The following is a 20032-nucleotide window of genomic DNA, read 5'->3' on the forward strand; positions in this document are numbered from 1 at the left end:
CCATAAAAGTTATGAACAGAATCGGTGACAAAGGGCAGCCCTGGCGGAGTCCAACTCTCACTGGAAGCGGGCTCGACTTACTGCCGGCAATGCGGACCAAAGCTCTGACACCGGTTGTACAGAGACCGAACAGCTCTTATCAGGGGTCCGTACCCCATACTCCCGAGCACCCCCACAGGATTCCCGAGGGACACGGTCGAATGCCTTTTCCAAGTCCACAAAACACATGTAGACCGGTCGGGCAAACTCCCATGCACCCTCCAGGACTCTGCTAAGGGTGAAGAGCTGGTCCACTGTTCCGACCAGGACGAAAACCACACTGTTCCTCCTGAATCCGAGGTTCACTATCCGACGGACCCTCCTCTCCAGAACCCCGAATAGACTTTTCCAGGGAGGCTGAGGAGTGTGATCCCTCTATAGTTGGAACACACCCTCCGGTCCCCCTTTTTAAAGAGGGGGACCACCACCCCGGTCTGCCAATCCAGAGGCACTGTCCCGATGTCCATGCGATGTTGCAGAGGCGTGTCAACCAAGACAGTCCTACAACATCCAGAGCCTTAAGGAACTCGGCGATCTCATCCACCCCGGGGCCCTGCCACCAAGGAGTTTTTGACCACCTCGGTGACTTCAGTCCCAGAGATGGGAGAGCCCACCTCAGAGTCCCCAGGCTCTGCTTCCTCATTGGAAGGCATGTTAGTGGGATTGAGGAGGTCTTGAAGTACTCCTCCCACCGACCCTAACGCCCGAAGTGAGGCCAGCAGCGCACCATCCCCACCATATATGGTGTTGACACTGCACTGCTTCCCCTCCTGAGACGCCGGACGGTGGACCAGAATCTCCTCGAAGCCGTCCAAAGTCGCTCTCCATGGCCTCTCCAAACTCCTCCCATGCCCGAGTTTTGCCTCAGCAACAACGAAGCCGCGTTCGCTTGGCCTGCGGTACCTATCAGCTGCCTCCAGAGACCCACAGGACAAAAAGTCCTATAGGACTCCTTCTTCAGCTTGACGGCATCCCTCACGCGGTGTCCACCAACGGGTTCGGGATTGCCGCCACGACAGGCACCGACCACCTTGCGGCCACAGCTCCGGTCAGCCGCCTCAACAATAGAGGCACGGAACATGGCCCATTGGACTCAATGTCCCCACCTCCCTCGGGGCGTGGTTGAAGTTCTGCGGAGGTGGGAGTTGAAGCTACTTCTGACAGGGGACTCTGCCAGCCGTTCCCAGCAGACCCTCACAACACGTTTGGGCCTACCAGGTCTGACCGCATCTTCCCCACCATCGAAGCCAACTCACCACCAGGTGGTGATCAGTTGACAGCTCCGCCCCTCTCTTCACCCGAGTGTCCAAGACATATGGCGCAAGTCCGGCGACACCACAAAGTCGATCATCGACCTGAGGCCTAGGGTGTCCTGGTGCCAAGTGCACATATGAACACCCTTATGCTTGAACATGGTGTTCGTTATGGACAATCCATGGCGAGCACAGAAGTCCAATAACAAAACACCCTCGGGTTCAGATCGGGGCCATTCCTCCCAATCACGCCCTTCCAGGTCTCACTGTCATTGCCCACGTGAGCATTGAAGTCTCCCAGCAAAACGAGGGAATCCCAGAAGGTATGCCCTCTAGCAACCCCTCCAGAGACTCCAAAAGGGTGGATACTCCAAACTGCTGTTGGCGATACGCACAAACAACAGTCAGGACCCTTCCCCACCCGAAGGCGGAGGGAGGCCACCCTCTCGTCCACGGGGTAAACCCCAATGCACAGGCTCCAGTGGGGGCAATAAGTATGCCCACACCTGCTCGGCGCCTCTCACCGGGGGCAACTCCAGAGTGGTAGAGAGTCCAGCCCCTCTCAAGCAGATTGGTTCCAGAGTCCAAGCTGTGCGCCGAGGTGAGTCCGACTATATCTAGCCGGAGCCTCTCGACCTCGCGCACTAGCTCAGGCTCCTTCCCCTTCAGAGAGGTTACATTCCACGTCCTAAGAGCCAGTTTCTGTAGCCGAGGATCAGACCGCCAAGGTCCCGCTTTCGGCCACCACCCAACTCACACTGCACCCAACCTCCTTGGCCCCTCCCATAGGTGGTGAGCCCATGGGGAGGAGGACCCACGTTACCTCTTCGGGCTGTGCCCGGCCGAGCCCCATGGGTGCAGGCCCGCCACCAGGCGCCATCGAGCCCCACCTCCAGGCCTGGCTCCAGAGGGGCCCGGTGACCAGCGTCGGGCAAGGGAAAACGTCTCCAAAGTTTGCTCATCATTGGAGGTTTGTTGAACCGCTCTTTGTCTCATCCCTCACCTAGGACCAGTTTGCCTTGGGTGGCCCTACCAGGGGCATAAAGCCCCGGACAACATAGCTCCTAGGATCATTGGGACACGCAAACCCCTCCACCACGATAAGGTGACGGTTCAAGGAGGAGAGCACATTTCTGTACATACTGGAATCAATTTGATAAATAAGAGCTAAACCAGGCAAGGACAGTGCCTGTAAGCCCAACGTCATTTTCTAGCTTGTGCAGTAAAATAGAATGGTCAGTGGTGTCAAACTCTGCTCTTAAGTCCAACAACATAATTACAGTGGAGTTTCCTTCATCAGAGGATATCAGAACATGTGTTAGTGCCATTTCTGTACTATGACCAGTGTGGAAACCAGACTGGAATTTTTCAAATAAATTGTGATGCATAAGGTGTGACTGAAGCTAATTGGTGACTACTTTTTAAAGTATTTTAGAGAGAAAGGGTAAATTTGAATGGTTCTATGATTATTAAGTATATGTTGGTCTAGGTCTGACTTTTTAAGTAATGGTTTGATGACTGACACTTTTAGTCCATCACGTACTGTGCCATGCAATAATGAACTATTAATAATGTTAAGTATAGACACTACAAGAATATCCATTGCACTTTTTACTAGTTTTGTTGGCACCGGATCTAGGGAACAAGTAGTCGATTTCATTTTAGAAATTAAAGTCAAAACTTCCTGCTCAGTTACAGGATTAAAATTTCTAAAGTGTTGAATGCAATGTGAGACAGGATCTGCAAGCTAGTATGCGGTTTGCACTGTGATGCTGAGATCTGGGATCCTATATTTTTAATTTTCTCATTAAAGAAGTTCTTAAAGTATGTACTGCTAATATCTGTTGGTATTTTGCAGTGTAGATCTGAAATCCCTTTTGTTAAATTAGCCACTGTTCTAAACATTACCCGAGAATTTTTATTATTACAATCTATTATTTTAGAATAGTAACCTGAGTGAGCTTTAAAGACAGCTTTTTTAGATTTTTTAACACTCTCTGTCCATGCAGTTTGAAAGACATGCAGCTTTGTTGTTCTCCATCTCCACTTCAGTTTTCAACACTCTAATTTAAGAGCTTGAGTGTTTTTATTAAACCAGGGAGAGTTTCTATGTGCTTTTGTTTAAAGGGTAGCCTCTTTGTCCAGAGCATCTCTCAAGGTTACATTATAATGTGATGTGTGGAAGCTACAATCTATAATACAATGCTATAATGTATGTATTACTGCATTACTGATATTGATATACTGATATAAGCAATTGACTACTATATGTGTGTGTGCAAGCAAGAATATTTAAAGCAGGGTGATAACAACTGTTGACAAGCAAATGTTTTTATTATTTCCTACAAGCAGCCCTTAGCAAAACAGACTGTTCTATGTCTATGTCTAAAAATAAAATATGCTGACATAGAAAAAATCTTGCAAAAAGAGGAAGCACTGAAGCAAGTGTAAAAATATTAGAGTAAAGGGCACAGGGAGGTAAAAAAAAAACTATATAAGCAGCCTGAAGAAGGAGAAGTGAGAGTCTTTCTGATTTGAAAGCAGAAAGCTCCATGTTCAATACTCACCTTTTTATTAATTTTTTAAATAAACTAACATTGAATAAATTGCACTCCTGTCTTCCTCTGTGTCTTTCCTCCACAATTTTCTGGCACCCGAACAGGAAGGAGTGGCGGCTGCAGGCTCCGGGTTTGACTCCACATGTGGGCTCCTCCATGAAGGGCCAATGACGATTGATGAGACTAGCTCCGGGTAAAAGTTAGGACTGGCTCGTCCCCAGTGGGGATTGGGAGTCAGGAGCCTCAGACCCCCCCTCGAATGGAGACACCGAGTGAAGCTGCGTTTTTGCAGACAGCAGGGAAAAAAAAATAACCAGTGAGTAGAAAATAAAGGGTGATCTGGTTATGGGGCGGAAACTAATTGGCACATCTGGTTATATTCTGCACTCAACGGGTAACTAGGGGAATTGATCGCCTCACCAGCGGTAAACAACAGCATTCGGGTTTGACTGTCAGTCCACTAAAGAGGTTGATCGTCCTCAGTGAACCCGGGTAAAGGAGGGATGTGTTAGTGTGGGTGGCTCGTGTCTGGAAGTACTGGTGTACAGTAGTATATAATAGTGTCATACAAGCTCGTTTAAACAGTAGTGGCATCCTATTATTTGGAAGTGAGGGAAGGAGCATTGTTAGTGTGCCCAGAAAATAATATAGAAGGGGACAGGAGTGCACCTGGACATTTAAAATTGTAACATGGGAAATAGGAAATCTAAGTCATCAATGGGGTGTCCAGTACCGGTGGAGCCTCTGTTGGAGGGTTTATTTTCGGAAAACCAAGGTAAAGGAAAGGATAAGGGAAAAAAGGGGGGTCCCCTAGACAATTCATAAAACAGAAAACAGGGTTGGATTTTAAGTGTGAGTGTAAACGATGGAATAAGCAAAGTGGCAGTCGTTGGTTGCTAAAGGGGTCTGCAGATATGAGAGAAATGCAGGAAGTTAGGAACATTTTAAATTGTACTCCTGTCTTCCTCTGCACCTTTCTTCCACAGATGTTAACTGATCTAAATTGTTTTCCATGTTTACATTTGATGTTAACTGATCTAAATGGTTTTCAACAATTACACTTGACTTACTCAAAGTATCTATAAATTCTGAAGCAGAATTACGGTCTAATGTCGCACTATCTTTGTTTTAATCTGTGAGGGTATTGGTAAGGGAAGAACTAAATCAAACATAATGAAGTAGTGATCGGAAATAACTTAATTTAATAGAGTAATATTTAAATGTAGAATTTCAAATTTGTAAATTTTAATTAAATCTAATGGTTATGATTATGAGTTGAACCTTTGACAATATGACAAAATCCAACTGAATTTAACAAATAAGTAAAACATTTGCTAAAAGTGTCAGTTTCCACATTAAATGTGTACATTAAAATCCTCAAACAATACTATGTAATCATACTTTATAGCCAAATCAGATAAAAGGTTGCCAAATTCAGTAATGAACAATTAATATGATCCTTGTGGTATGTAGACTAGCACTACAATTGTGTTGGAATCTGTTTTAACATTTCAAATGAATGCCTCAAAGGATGTAAAGTTGCCTACATTTTTAGAAGTGATTTGCATTTTGTTACAATGAATTATTCCAAGGCATCTTCCTCGACCAATATGTCTAGACTTATGAAGGAATGAGTATCTATCTGATGAAGCCTCAGCTAGGGTAACAGTGTCAGATTTGCTAAGCCAGGTTTCAGTGAGAAGACACAGATCAGATATTGTACTTAATATAATATTATTTACCAAAACAGCTTTACTTCCAAGAAAGTGAATGTTCATAAGCAGCATTTAAAAATGCATATTACTTTCTAAACTGCTGATATATTTTTTGTTTTAATATGAACTAAGTTTCTATTACAGGAATTAGTACAGTGGATCTACGCTGTTACTTTAAAATTAATTTAACAGGAACATATGGCACAGTTTGAAACTTATTAAGGGTAAATTTCCCACAACATTAGGAAGTTTTTCTACACACAGTGAACCACAGACACATTGAATAAGTAACCAAGTTGTGTTGCAGACAGGACTTTAGCAGCATTCAAAATTCAACTTGATTTTATTTTGGGGAATTTAGGTGGAAAGCAAGGCTGGCATTGGGTATTCATATGGCATTCGTAGGGCTGAATGGTGTGTTCTTAACACAATTTTTCTAATTTTCTAAAGAGATGAATCCAGAAATTTGGAAAACCCGGAAGTGCCCAACACTGACCTGTCTGTATACCTTTAACCTGGTCAAGTCACATGCCCCACACTTCCGGTTAACTGTTTATATTAAAAGCAACATGAGAGCGAAAAGATAATGCATTTTATTATTAACTAGCAAAATACCCGCCTTCGCAGCGGAGAAGTAGTGTGTTAAAGAAGCAATGAAAAAGAAAAGGAAACATTTTGAAAATAACGTAACATGATTGTCAATGTAATTGTTTTGTCACTGTTGTGAGTGATGAGTGTTGCTGTCATATATATATATATATATATATATATATACATATATATATATATATATATATATATATATACACACACACACATAAACATATATACACATACATATACATACACACATACATACATACACACACATATATACACACAAATACATATATATATATATATATACATACACACACATATATAAACATATATATACATATACATACATATCTACATATATACACACACAGCTATTTCATATCAGTGCAATACGCTGCTTGTTAAAATGGATAACTCCCGCTCTTACGTGCAAGTCTGCGTGGATATTATGAACTATCAGATTTGTTCAAGTTCTATTTAAATTTTAAATAGAAGGAATTTTTATTTAGTCGACAGAAATATCTTTGGTAGGAATGGTAAAACAGACAGGAATATTATTCCTGAATAAATCAACTCAAACCTTAAACAACTTATAATATTTTGCTCTCCATAAAAATATATCCTGTCTAAATTATACAAGTTAGAAATAAAGTAAACGTTAAAAGAACAAACATTCAAATTTCTTTACTCTTATGTAATTTTATATAAAAAATAAACTTAGATTTTAAATATCCCAAAAGATTTTGCTCTCCATAAAAATATATCCTGTCAAAATTATACAAATTCAAATATGAACATGCTGCATAACAAAACCTGGAAATATAAATAAAATGTGTTCCTTTCAGCAATAACAAATCAAATCATTCAGTTGTCTTTGCTCATATGTCATTTTAGAGCTGGACGACTGTCATCTTTTTGGCAACAAGTTCGTTTATGTTTGGTGTGAGGTTCTGTGTTGTGGAGATTCTCAGGATGGATTGCAGGTGCTCATCAGTGAGGCGACTCCTGTGTGCTGTTTTGTTAGTCTTTATCACTGAGAAGAGCTTCTCACACAGATATGTGCTACCAAACATGCACAAGGTTCGAGCCGCATGTAGACGGACTTTTTTTGTTCTTCAAAGTCACCAAAGCGCCGTGCAAACTCAGTGCCCTCAGTTTATCAGCAAAGTGCGTATTTGGGAACACCGTAGTGACGACTTGGTTCAACATTACTTGGCAACAGGGAAAGTGGGGCAAGTTGCACTGGTGCATTTGTGTCTCCCATAAAAGCAGCTTCACTTGAAATCACTTTGTGATTGTGCACGGGAAAACGTCCGCTGAAGTGTCAGATTCTTATTTAATTCTTCTGCTTTCTGTATCTTCTGCATTGCATTCAGGTCTTTCAGGTTACCCTGATGTTTTGTCTCATAGTGCCATCTTAGATTAAATTCTGTAATTACAGCCACATTAGCTCCACAAATGAGACACACGGGTTCAGTAAACATATACTCAGCCTCCCATCGGTTTTAAAGGCTCTATTTTCAGAATCAACTTTTCTCTTCAGCATCGTGTGAGCTAGCTTTGCAATAACTTGCAGCATCATAAGGTAGACTTGATTAACGCGGTGTTCGGCCAAGGCAGCTGAAGCGCTGCATTATGGGATCTGTAGTTTATTGTGTTACCAGCGCTTCATATACCCGGCTTAATAACAATAATACAGTATATAAAATGATCTCGCGGGCGGATATAATTACATGCGGGCGGATGTGGCCCGCAGCCCTTGAGTTTGACACATATGGACTAAATAGAACTTGAAAAGATATATTTTTTCAAATGTGATCGCGCAATTCAGATAGAGTTGACGCGCACTACAGCCTGCATGCCTCAATAAGTCATCCTCCCTCGCTCTTACTTTTTACCGTTCATCTAATGAATACACTGAGTATGGCTTTACCAAAACAATCATTGATGGCGAATAAAGTATCCATTATTCGAGTATGTAGATCGGGATATATATATACATATATATATACCCGCGTATCGCATGAGAAGTAGTGTGTTAAAAAGCTAGAAAAGAAAAGGGAACATTTTAAAAATAGCGTAACATGACTGTCAATATACAGTATTTGTTTTGTGAGTGTTACTGAGTGTTGCTGTCATCAAGGATTTGATTATCATTATTTCTTTCAATCAGGTTCGTATTTGTAGGATGTGTTGTGTTCAAGTTACATTCCGTGTTTGTCAATCGTTGTAAAGATGACAGGTTTCATTCATCGATTCGTTTCTTACTGCATCAATAAACAGCTCGTCTTCTTCTTTATCTGAGACCTGACACACTGCATGCACGGGTTTTTTACACTGTCTTCCTTTAGCGGGACATTGACTTTTTCCACCGTGTGCTTTGTTTCGCAGTAGCTGGATTTATGAATATGCTTGTATGTATCAGGCGCTTCATATTTTTGCTGCCTTTTCAATTGTGTAATTCGGTTTTGTTCAGCTCTTTGGAACTGTTGCTTTTTGGCTGTGCACTGCGTCAGTTCACGTGAGCCGCTCGGTGTACATGCATCGAAGGTTCCCAGCTGTGCTGGTGCCATCTCGTGCTATGTCCATGGCTGTATTTAATGTTACCTTAGTCCTGGCACTTAAAACTTTCTCTCGCAGTTTCGCTGAGTTTGTGTCAAACACCACCCTGACCATCTCATCTTCCTCTCCATAAGCACAGTCCTTCACCCGTGAATATTTAGTGGAGTTTGCTATTGGATTGCCGCTGACGGACGGCCTTATATGGGCAGGCACTAAATTACAAACGCCAGCGCAGCCTGTCTATGAACTTAATTTAAAGTGTAGGTTTACATCGTGCTTTGTTTCAGTAGCAGAACTCATGAATATGGTTGTATATGTCACTTTCGCCGCTTCTTATTGTTTCGCTGCCTTCTCAATTATATAATGCATGTTTTCTTCAGCGCTTTTTGGAGGTCTTCCTGGTTTTCTATGTACTGCGTGATTACGTGAAGGCGTGATGATGTCACACGAAACTCCGCCCCCACGGTGTTCAAGCTCATCTCCATTACAGTAAATGGAGAAAAACAGCTTCCAGTTATGACCATTACGCGTAGAATTTCGAAATGAAACCTGCCCAACTTTTGTAAGGAAGCTGTAAGGAATGAACCTGCCAAATTTCAGCCTTCCACCCACACGGGAAGTTGGAGAATTAGTGATGAGTCAGTGAGTGAGTGAGTGAGTGAGTGAGTGAGTGGCTGAGTGAGTGAGTGAGTGAGTGAGTGAGTGAGTGAGTGAGTGAGTGAGTGAGTGAGTGAGTGAGGGCTTTGCCTTTTATTAGTATAGATATTGTTAAAGAAAAGTTGAAACAAGAAATAAACTTAACCATTTTGGCCTCTAAAATCCCCAGAATGATGTTTTACATATTTTTAGAGGTCAAGAAACCACAGAGAAAATTTTAAAACAAAAGGCGGATCATGACAGCTGTAAAAAAAAAATAGTGTTTGGAAAAATTTGTTACTTATTTTAGAATCTCATGAGTCACACTTACACAATGGTCATACAAAAACAGGTACTTGAGGTTCCACCACCGTAGAACAAACAAGAGTTAGGGCTCCAGCTGACTGCCCCACCACTTGTTGGTTAGGATAAATAAGAGGTTACATTGTCATAAAGTCTAGGATTTGATGCTCAAAAGTAAGTCATGTTAAGCCACAAGTATCTGCTTGAGCTAGTAACCATTCTGTAATGGAAAAAAAACTTTTTTGCTTATACATTAGTCATTTGGTAATAAGTACAATCATTTGAGGCATCAACTGTTTAGCTATGACTATTAGAATCCTGGAACCTACAAGTTGGATGTCAAGATGACTGAGTAGTCACACAACAACACACAACTGCTGCTCCTCATTAGGTAAGCTGCTTCTTAAATAGCAAGCAAAGGTTAGGAAGAATAAGATCATAATAAATGTATTGTGTTAAGAAATCTACACTAGCTTTAAAGACAAGCTGCAAAAGTAACGTGATTATTGAAAATAGGTCAGAAGAAATGCCTAGCATCACAACTGTACATTGAGCTTTTTCCACAATTTCAATATTCAGTAGCATCTGGATTCAGTAATTCAAAGTGCATGAAATGAGCTAATAAGAAAGTATGCACAAAGAAATCAAAATGATATCAAACCCATGAGTTTCACACAATTTTACACTAAACATTAATAAATGAGTTCTGGGTAAGTTAATGTTTCACTAGTTAAAAGGGTAAAGCATCTTTTGTCAATGTGCTGTTAGCCTATGCATTAGCATCCTAACTGTCTTGAAACATTTTGAGGATAAGAACTTGGCTTTATTGCAAATAGTAATTGCAGAAATATCAGACACTATACACATATTTTGTTACCCTGATTTTTTTTCACATCCTTCATGGATATATGGGAAAGGTGCACATTAATGATGTTAAACAAGGTGAACTGAAATGCATGATTAAGTATCTACGTCAATGAATTTGTAACAAATACCTAATATTTATTACATGATTATTGTTTATTGATAAATGCAATTATATAGTTGGTTCATCAATCAGTTGTTATTTATCAGATGGCATAAATAACTACAGAATTACAACAGAAGTAAATGCACTAAATGAGAACTCTTTCCAATGAATATTATTAATAGAGAATTTAAAATGTGTATTGTAAAAAAGACACAGAAACAAATATTGTCTTTTTTTTTGTTTGAGCACCAAAGGATCAGAATAAAAAGCTTCCAACACCAAGGCAGACCGCAGAATACCATGGGTGTCATCCCCAAACTGTACCAACTTAGTCTTGGCTGCCATAGGTTGCACCTGCACATATGCAATGTATCCAAAATATTGGGTGTTTTAATTGCAACCCCCCAATTTGATTTCCTGCTGTAACATGGACTTTAGTGAACAGCTGTGCTGAACATCTGCAGGCTGCTTATGTGATACCATTGGCCTCTAGTGTTCTCCAGATGGTTGCTTTGTGGCCCCCCTTTTTCCTCTCCTAGTCGGCTCATGTGTCAAAAGAGGGAATGAAGCAGTTAGTTGAACAGATGTGGTAAGCACCAGGGCCTACAGCTGTATGCAATTAAAGTAAGGAAGAATTAGGAAACATGAAGAACCACACTTCCAAAACTGTGAAGTCCTTTTATATATATTCAGATGAACCTTATTCAAATGCCTAAAAGCTTTTGGGTCTCATTTTGTCAGTGCCGTGATCCAGGACCAATATTCAGTTGCTCTTGTTGACAGCACAGATTTTTTGGGTTGGGCATACATTTGCTAGTTCAACAAAGTACATCAATTTTAACAAATTTCAGGTGGATTTTTTATTTATATCTATACATTTGTGATTTAATGTTTAGTTTTGTTCTATTTGCTATTGATTAGGAAATATTTGTATATGATCCAGCATCGTATGATCAAATTTCATTTTCTCTGCTACATAAAAAAATATTTAGATAATGAATTTATTTTAATATTATTATAGCCTGCTTTTCCTAAAGTCAATTATAACAGAATCTGATGTTATAATAATACTGACCTAAATTCATTTTGCTTTATTAATTGGTGCTTACCATATTTGTAGCCTACCATATTTACAAAAGAAATTGATTTATCAGAGAGCCTGGACTGGTTTAGATGTTTTACTGTTATTCTGGTTATACAACATAAATACTACTTAAGGTCAAAAATTGTATTTTATAGTGGTCAGCACTAGGCCACTAATTTTATGTATTTAAATGATTTTTATGAAAACAAAGACATGCAGGTTAGGTGCATTGGCGATTCTAAATTGTCCCTAGTGTGTGCTTGGTGTGTGGGTGTGGGTGTGTGTGTGTGTGCCCTGCCCGGGGTTTGTTTACTGCCTTGCGCCCTGTGTTGGCTGGGATTGGCTCCAGCAGACCCTCATGACCCTGTAGTTAGGATATAGCGGGTTGGATAATGGATGGATGGATAATTAACAAAATATTTTCATTTACAAAAGTGAATTAGCAAAAAACAGATTTAGCAAAAGTCAGATATTGGCAGTTAAATGCTAGATGTTAATAAATAATAAGGTTATACACAAATAATGCACCACTTCTAGGGAACTTGTGTGCCGCAATTATTGTTGCAATTGTGTTGTCTGGAGTTATGTGCTTCTGATATACAAAGTAATTGTCTATAACAAGCTAATTTAAGGGGAGAGGTCAGGCCAGAACTATACACTAATGAACAGCATGGTAGTGTCAATTAAATAAAATAGAACCTCCCATTGAACTCTCCTGGTACAGGGATACTGGGAAATCCTCAGTCAGCTCTGCCTAAAAGTGACAGCTGGTCCAGTGACCCATGTAGTCTGGTTGAGCTCAGTCCAGAAAAGCCACATTGAGCCAACATGTGGGTTCACTTCCCACAAGGTGAATGATAAGGATTGGGTGCAGTGCCAGTAGGATACAAGATAAAAGTCAAATGGATTCAGACCTACTAGATTTTGGCAATGCAGATTGATTGTTGGGGTGCAGAATGTACTGTATATTATTTGGCAAGGAATGAGCAGGAGTACATGCAGGAGTTATATTCATAGTTATCACTGAACTAGACTTCTTGATCAATGCTGAACTCTCTCTCCTAGTCTGAAGTTACACAATGGGAAATGCCCCATGTGCCTTAGCTGTGAGGATGATGACATGTACCCTAGATGTCTATGTTTCTTCCAGTGGAACCTTATGCTGCAGAGGAAACCTTTGAGTATTTTTCATATGTTCGTACCAGAGAACTATTTTGAGTATTCTGCCTTTTGGCAGACTTTAGTGTTCACGTGGAAAATTAAAGAGATGATATCTAAATGGTCATGATTAAGAGGAAAGGATTCTCTGATTTGAACCCCAGTGGTGAATTGTTATTGGATTTCCATGCTAGTTGTGAGCTGTTCATAAATGTATATTTTATTTGGACACACAGACTGTGTTCAAGACCTCAGCAATTGAAACAGTTGCAAGGAGCTGTGGCCAGGAGGTTGTTGGTGCCAGTCATGCAACTATAACACCCGTTGGTTGACACAAGAGGTGCCGGAAGCTGTCAGGAATGCTTTTGTTGAGGTTGGATTCTTCTGTGGCTTTGGTTGCTGTGGTGGTTAAAAAGCTTCTTAGTAGCACTTGATATAGCCAGGAGTGTTTTGGCTTACATGCCTTTTCAATGTGGTTTGAAAGGTAGTGCCTTAGGGCTGGCAGACTGGAGTGGCTGTATTTTATTGGGGAGGAGCCGGAAGTGGAGGGATGCCGGGAAGGACCGCAAGGGAGGATGGGAAGGATGGCGCCAGGGCAAGATGGCGGAGGAAGGGCGGAAGTATCGCACTGCGGTCAATCCAGGCCTATGGTGCAGGAAGGTCTTTCTTTCTATGAGGAAGCAGAGGGAGAAAGTTAATACCCCGCCATTCCCTGGCGGCTAATGGTTTCCCAGGTGCTATCGAATCAATCCTGCCTCCTACTGCGGCGGTGCGTGACCGATCCCCCTTAGCCCAGGACCGCCAGGTCGGGCGGACCTAACCGAGAGGTCGTGAATACGAGAGGGCATCGGCATTGGCCTGAAGGGTGCCCGCCGATAAGTGACAGTGAACTTATCGGCTGTAAGTCCAGGAACCACCTGGTGACCCGGATTCGACTCTTTGTGTAGGGACATCCACTGAAGTGCAGCGTGATCAGTCACCAGAGCGAATTCGCGACCCAGCAGGTAGTAACGGAGGTGGGTCACTGCCCACTTAATGGCCAAGGCCTCCCTCTCCACTGCAGCGTGCGGGTCTCCCGGTCCATCAGTTTCGGCTAAGGTACATCACAGGGTGCTCGACACCATCGGCGCTTTGGCTCAGCACGGCACCCAGGCCTGTGTCCGGCGCCGGTCTGGAGAATAAGCGGAGCCCAAAATCGGGCGTCCGTAACACAGGTGCCGACGTTAGGGCCTTCTTTAGGTCACTGAACGCGTGTTCTGCTTTGTCGGTCCACACCACGTATAGGGGCGCCCTTTTGTCAGGTCAGTCAAGGGTGCTGCTCTTCGAGAAACGGGAACAAACCGGCGGTAGTAACTCCGCAAGCCCCAAGAAAGCCTGCACCTGTTTCTTGGTACTGGACGGGGCCATTCTAAGATGTCTTTAACTTTGGAGCTCTGTGGCGCACCTGTCCTTGTCCCACGAGGTAGCCTAAATATTTGGCCTCCTTTAATCCAAAAACACTTCCGGGGTTTATGCGGAGGCGGCTTTAGCCAGTGTTCGGAGGACAGCTGCGACCTGCAGTAGATGCTCCTCCCAGGTGCCGGAATAGATGACAACGTCATCCAGGTAAGCGGCACTATAGGACTGGTGGGGCTTCAGCACTCTATCTACCAGGCGTTGGAAGGTCGCCGGGCCCCGTGCAGCCCAAATGGGAGGACCTTGTACTGCCAGTGCCCGCTAGGGGTGCTAAAGGCCGCTTTCTCCGCGGATGCCGTTAAAGGAATTTGCCAATACCCTTTTGTCATGTCAAGGGTAGTCAGATACGAGCCGCACTCCAGCCGCTCAAGGAGGTCGCCAATGCGGGGCATGGGGTAGGCATCGAACTTGGAGATCTGATTCAGGCGCCTAAAGTCATTACAGAACCTCCAGGAGCCGTCTGGCTTGGAGGCGAGGACAATAGGGCTGGACCAGGGACTATGGCTCTCTTCAATTATGTCCATGTCCAACATACGTTTCACCTCCAGTTCGACCTCTGCGCTGCTTTGCCTCCGGAGTCGGTAGGGCTCTCCCGGACGATTACCCCGGCTCCGTGACTATATGCGTGGCAATCAGCGTCCGCCGGGTGACTCGCTCACTACCTCGGGGATGGCTCGGAGTGTTTGGGCTAACTCCTGCCGCTGCTTGGGGTCAGCTCTTCGCCGAGGTTAAGGGCAGTTGTGCTTGTAAAAGGGAGAGTGACCTACGGGAGCTGGGAGCTCCTCTCTATCTCCAGGGCTTTAACAGGTTGACATGATAGATCCTCTCACTTTCGGACGACATTGGGCTGTTTCACCAAATAGTCGACGCAGTCCTTTCTCTCCTTAACCTCGTAAGGCCCTTGCCAGTGAGCGAGCAGCTTCGAAAGTGGGAGGTCGGACGAGCACCATAACTCGTCCCCGGGCGGAACTCCCTGAGGACGGAGTTGCGTTGTAACACCGGCCTGCGCTGCTTGCGCGCGAGTCACGCGGCTCTTTTAGGAGGGGCCTGATCTTTGTGAGTCGGTCGGCGCAGTTGCGCTCGCACTCAAAATGTTAGAGGAGGGAAGAGCCTCGGCCTCCCAGCCTTCTTTTAGGATGTCGAGGATTCCCCGGGGTTGTCGCCCGTATAGTAATTCAAAGGGGAAGAAGCCTGTAGAGGCCTGGGGTACCTCCCGGTAGGCAAAAAGCACGAGCGGGAGGAGCTGGTCCCAGTTCCTGCCGTCCGCTGACTACCTTGCGGAGCATCTGCTTAAGCGCCTGATTAAACGTTCACCAACCCGCCAGTTTGCGGGTGATAGACTGACGCTTTCAGGTGCTTTATCTGCAGTAATTTGGCTACCTCCTTGAACGTATCCGAAGTGAAGGGCGCACTCTGGTCCGTGAGGACCTCCTTGGGTATGCCCACGCGTGAAAACAAATTAACCAGTTCCCGTGCGATGCTTTTAGTATTAGCGAGCGCAGGGGAACCGCCTCTGGGTACCGGGTGGCATAGTCCACCATGACTAGGATATACTTGTGGCCACGGGTTGAGGGCTCCAGGGGTCCCACCAAATCGACCCCTATCATTTCAAAGGGGATGACCACGAGGGGAATAGGGACTAGAGGAGCACGGTCCCTCCTAGGAATCTGGCGGGTCTGGCACTGACAGGATTGACAGAACCGCCGGACCTCCTCATTGATCCCAGGCCAGTAAAAGCGAGCTTAATCCTCTCCAGTGTTTTTCGCCCCGAGGTGGGCCTAGGAGGTGAGCATGTGCCAACTCGCATATCTCCCCCGGAAGGTACGCTGAATTAGCAACAACTTCCGCACCTCGCCCTCATGGGTAGCCACCGGTACAACAGATCATTCTCAAGGACAAAGAAGGGTTCCCGCGTGTGGATCCGTCCGCTGTTGAGCTGTTAGGCAGAACGACGCATTCCGGCAAAGCGCAGGGAGTCATCATTCCACTGCTCCCTCTTAAAGGAGGCGGCGTGGACCAAATTGATGGTCCAGGCCGAGAGGGTCTTGGGGCCTGGGCCGGGAAGAGTTCCCTGGCTAGTCCCTTCTCCGGCGGAATCTTCCGGGTCAAGGTCCGTAGCCACGGAAAGGTCCCCCGAGACACCAGCGCCCATAGGGCCTGCCCTTGTGCACGGCGTGGAGGCCGCGGGAGGGGTGCCTTTTCCCCTCATAACAAGATCCAACGAGGCCCCGGGAGCGGCGAATGGCTTACCGCTGATTCTTTTAGACCAGTCTTGTCCCAAAATCACTGGGAAGGGGGTCAGGTAACACAGCGACCGTCATTTGGATTGGTTCCCCTTCCAGGTGACATAGCAGTGAGCGGAACGATATGACCTAGTCCCCCCATGCACACAGGTAACCAACAAGTGCTGTTTTAACCACTGTTGCGGTAAGACGAAAACGGCGAGCAACAATGGTAATGTTGCTGCCGGAATCAAACAAAGCCACCACGGCGTGCCCATTTAGCAACACCACTCCCGTATTCGGACTCGCCAAGGGATGCGGCGGGTACAATACCTCTCCGACGACGTCCAGCTGCAGTCCATAGGCTCCGGGCGATGTGATGGGGCAGTTTGGTAGCAGGTGACCGGTCTCGCCACACTTGAAACAGCGCGCGTCCCGCCTCTCTCTGGCTCTGGCTGGCGCTTCTGCAGCGCCGAGGGGCTCGGGGTGGCCGCCCGTCCCTGCGGTTCCCGCGAGCAGGCTTTTCTGACCCCCCAAGTCGGAGGACCGCCAACTGACGCTCCAGGACGTCGAGGAGGCCCGACATGTTCTGATAGGCGTGTCCCCGGACCTGCTGGGCGAGGGAACTGGGCATCGCATTGACCAGGCCTTCACAGGCCACCCGCTCGACCACTTTCCGCCCGTCGGGTCCCTCTGGCCGTAGCCAGCGCCCATCTTGCCCCAGAACTTCAACGCCTGGGCGCGCGGCTTTTCAGGTCAAAGACCCAGTTCCGCCATTCGATGCCGCCTGCTGGCCCGGCTAATGCCGAAGCAGGGCCAGTATTTCGGGCTTGAGGAGGTCGTAATTAGCGGCCTCCTCCTCAGGGAGGTCATAATAGGCGCAGCTGGTCCCTTCAGGTATGGCGCCAAGATGGGCGCCACTCTGACCGCTGCCACTCGTTCCGGGTGGCCGTCCTCTCAAACATGCCCAGGTAGGCATCGACGTCCTCGAAGGGCCCATCGGACTAAAGGGAGGCGGCTGCCTGGGCGGGTCTGGTCTCGCCCGTTGGGCTTCCACTAACCTGGCCTTCGTGGCCTCCAGCTCCCGGTGGTGGCGGCTTGCGCAGCTGCAGCGCCTGGAGCTGGTCATTCATCGCCTGCAGCACGTGTTGAGGTCCTGTCCCTCCGTCATTCCGGGATCTCTATCCTGCCGACTACGCCAGATGTAAAGGACCGAGGAGACAGCAATAAGGGTTGGGGTTTCCGGCCCCGTATATTGTACACAACGTTTTCAAACAAAAAAAAAACAGGTCTTTCATAAACAAACAGTTCATAAGCGAGCGTCCTGGCGTCGCGGCCATTTTATTGGGGAGGAGCGGAAGTGGAAGGATGCCGGGAAGGACCGCAAGGGAGGATGGGAAGGATGACGTCAGGGCAAGATGGCGGAGGAAGGGCGGAAGTATCGCACTGCGGTCAATCCAGGCCTATGGTGCAGGAAGGTCTTTCTTTCTACGAGGAAGCAGAGGGAGAAACTGTCCTTATCTTTAAAAAGTGTGACAAGATATTGTGTTACATTTATTGATAGATCACACTGATCAGTCTCTCTTGGAGATTGTCCAAATGTTAAATTTCAGATCCAGGATGAAAAATGTGGATTCCGTTTGGTCATGGAATAGTTCACCAAATCTTTGTCATTGCATAGATATTTGAGTAATGATGGCAGTTTGTCAATCCCATCTACATGTGCTTTTCGGATTTGGAATAAACTTGCTGTATAACTGCATAGCCCATATTATCTTGTGGAGGATGGTTCAAGAACATGGGGTTCCAAAGCTCCTGCTGTGTCCCATCCAGACCTTATGTTTGCGACACAAGATTTGTTTATTTGCATACTTTGCATAAACTGTAATCCATTCAGTGCTGACATTGGAAACCATCAAAGGTTGGTGTGTTACATGTAATGAGAGCAACATACCAAACTATTTTTTAGAAGCCTTTTATTTATTAACCCTAAAAACCATATTATGAGGAAAGAGATATGTTTCGTACAGCAAAATAACTAAATGAAAAAATAGGATAATGTTTAAAATAAAAAATGCTCAACCACAGATTTGAAAGATTAGCTATTTTTTCTAAGCCACTAGAGGCAAAAGCAAATAGCTTTTTTATATTTTTAACAAAGAAGTAAGTTATTTTTTATTTTAAAAGTGATGAACTTTGATAAAATAAATAAATGAAAGTAAAAAGTATAATTCATTTACACATTTAATTAACGGGCAGTATATGATGGTACAAAAACCAATTATAGACTTTGCTGGTCACCTTGGTATGAGGAAGCCCAAAATGTATGGTTTTTACCACTAATGACATACAATATGTTTATAGGTTATTTCATCAGCTAATTTGTCCTCATTGTATTGGAGAAAAGCAGCAGTAAAAGGAAAAGGAGACACAGGGAGGATGAATCAAATGGAATTTAAACAAAACAGGTGGAATACTGTTTGCTCTCAGCTACAAAAAGAGCTGAGAATGAATCTAACAACATTCAGCAAAGAAAGCCTACTAAACTTCTTCAAACTAAACCCAAGCTCTCTATCCTTATTAAAAAAAAAAATACCAGTAAGCTTTCAAAATACAACATATGTTAGAATGGTATTTAGAGATGCTGAAGAGGTAGAAAGAAAGTTCACCAGGACTGAAGGGTATTGCCTTAGTGCCATTAACTACACAGACAGAACACCAAATATACTGTGGGCAATTACATATAAGCAGTGGAAGAATATTTTTGAAAATCAGAAATAATAGTGGAAAGAATACATTTACAGTATGGTAAAGCAAAAGACTGCAAGAAAATAGATAAAAGAAAATGGAAAATGATAAAAGCATTAAAAAGCAATTTTGTAGGCAAGGAACAAACTTGCACAGAATATAAAATGCTTACTATTAATGAAAATATTTTGATGTACTGAAGGAATCTTGGATTCTGCAATAAAAATGTGTCAAAAAGTGAATTGGTCAAAGGTGGGAGAGAAATGTATGCTAAATGTACAACTGCTGCAACAGTGAGTATAGGAGGAAAGAAATTAAGATAAGTAGAAATAAATATTAAATGTGAAATAGAAAAGAATAAATACTGCATTCAGAAAGTGTCAGAAGACGTATTGTGAGATCAGTGAACCTGTAGCTAGATGCAGTATTATACCAGGTAAGCTATTGTGAGGAAACATAAATGATGCAAAATAGGACTAGAATAAAAAATATCTGTTTTAGGTAGCATAATTTATTCAAATAAAAATTATAGCATATACTATATTTTAAAGACATCATCAGCCATATTTCATATGTTACACTAGGTACTTTTTAAGACATTTTATTATACAGTATAACTAATTCTTTTCAATCATAGTTTAAATGTACTTTAAAATATGGTCTAAAGTTATCATATGCAACAAATTCAAACATTAAACTTATGCTTATGGATTATTCTGTTGTTACATT

Source organism: Polypterus senegalus, chromosome 3 (genome assembly GCF_016835505.1).
Source record: "Polypterus senegalus isolate Bchr_013 chromosome 3, ASM1683550v1, whole genome shotgun sequence".
Lineage (NCBI taxonomy): Eukaryota > Metazoa > Chordata > Cladistia > Polypteriformes > Polypteridae > Polypterus > Polypterus senegalus.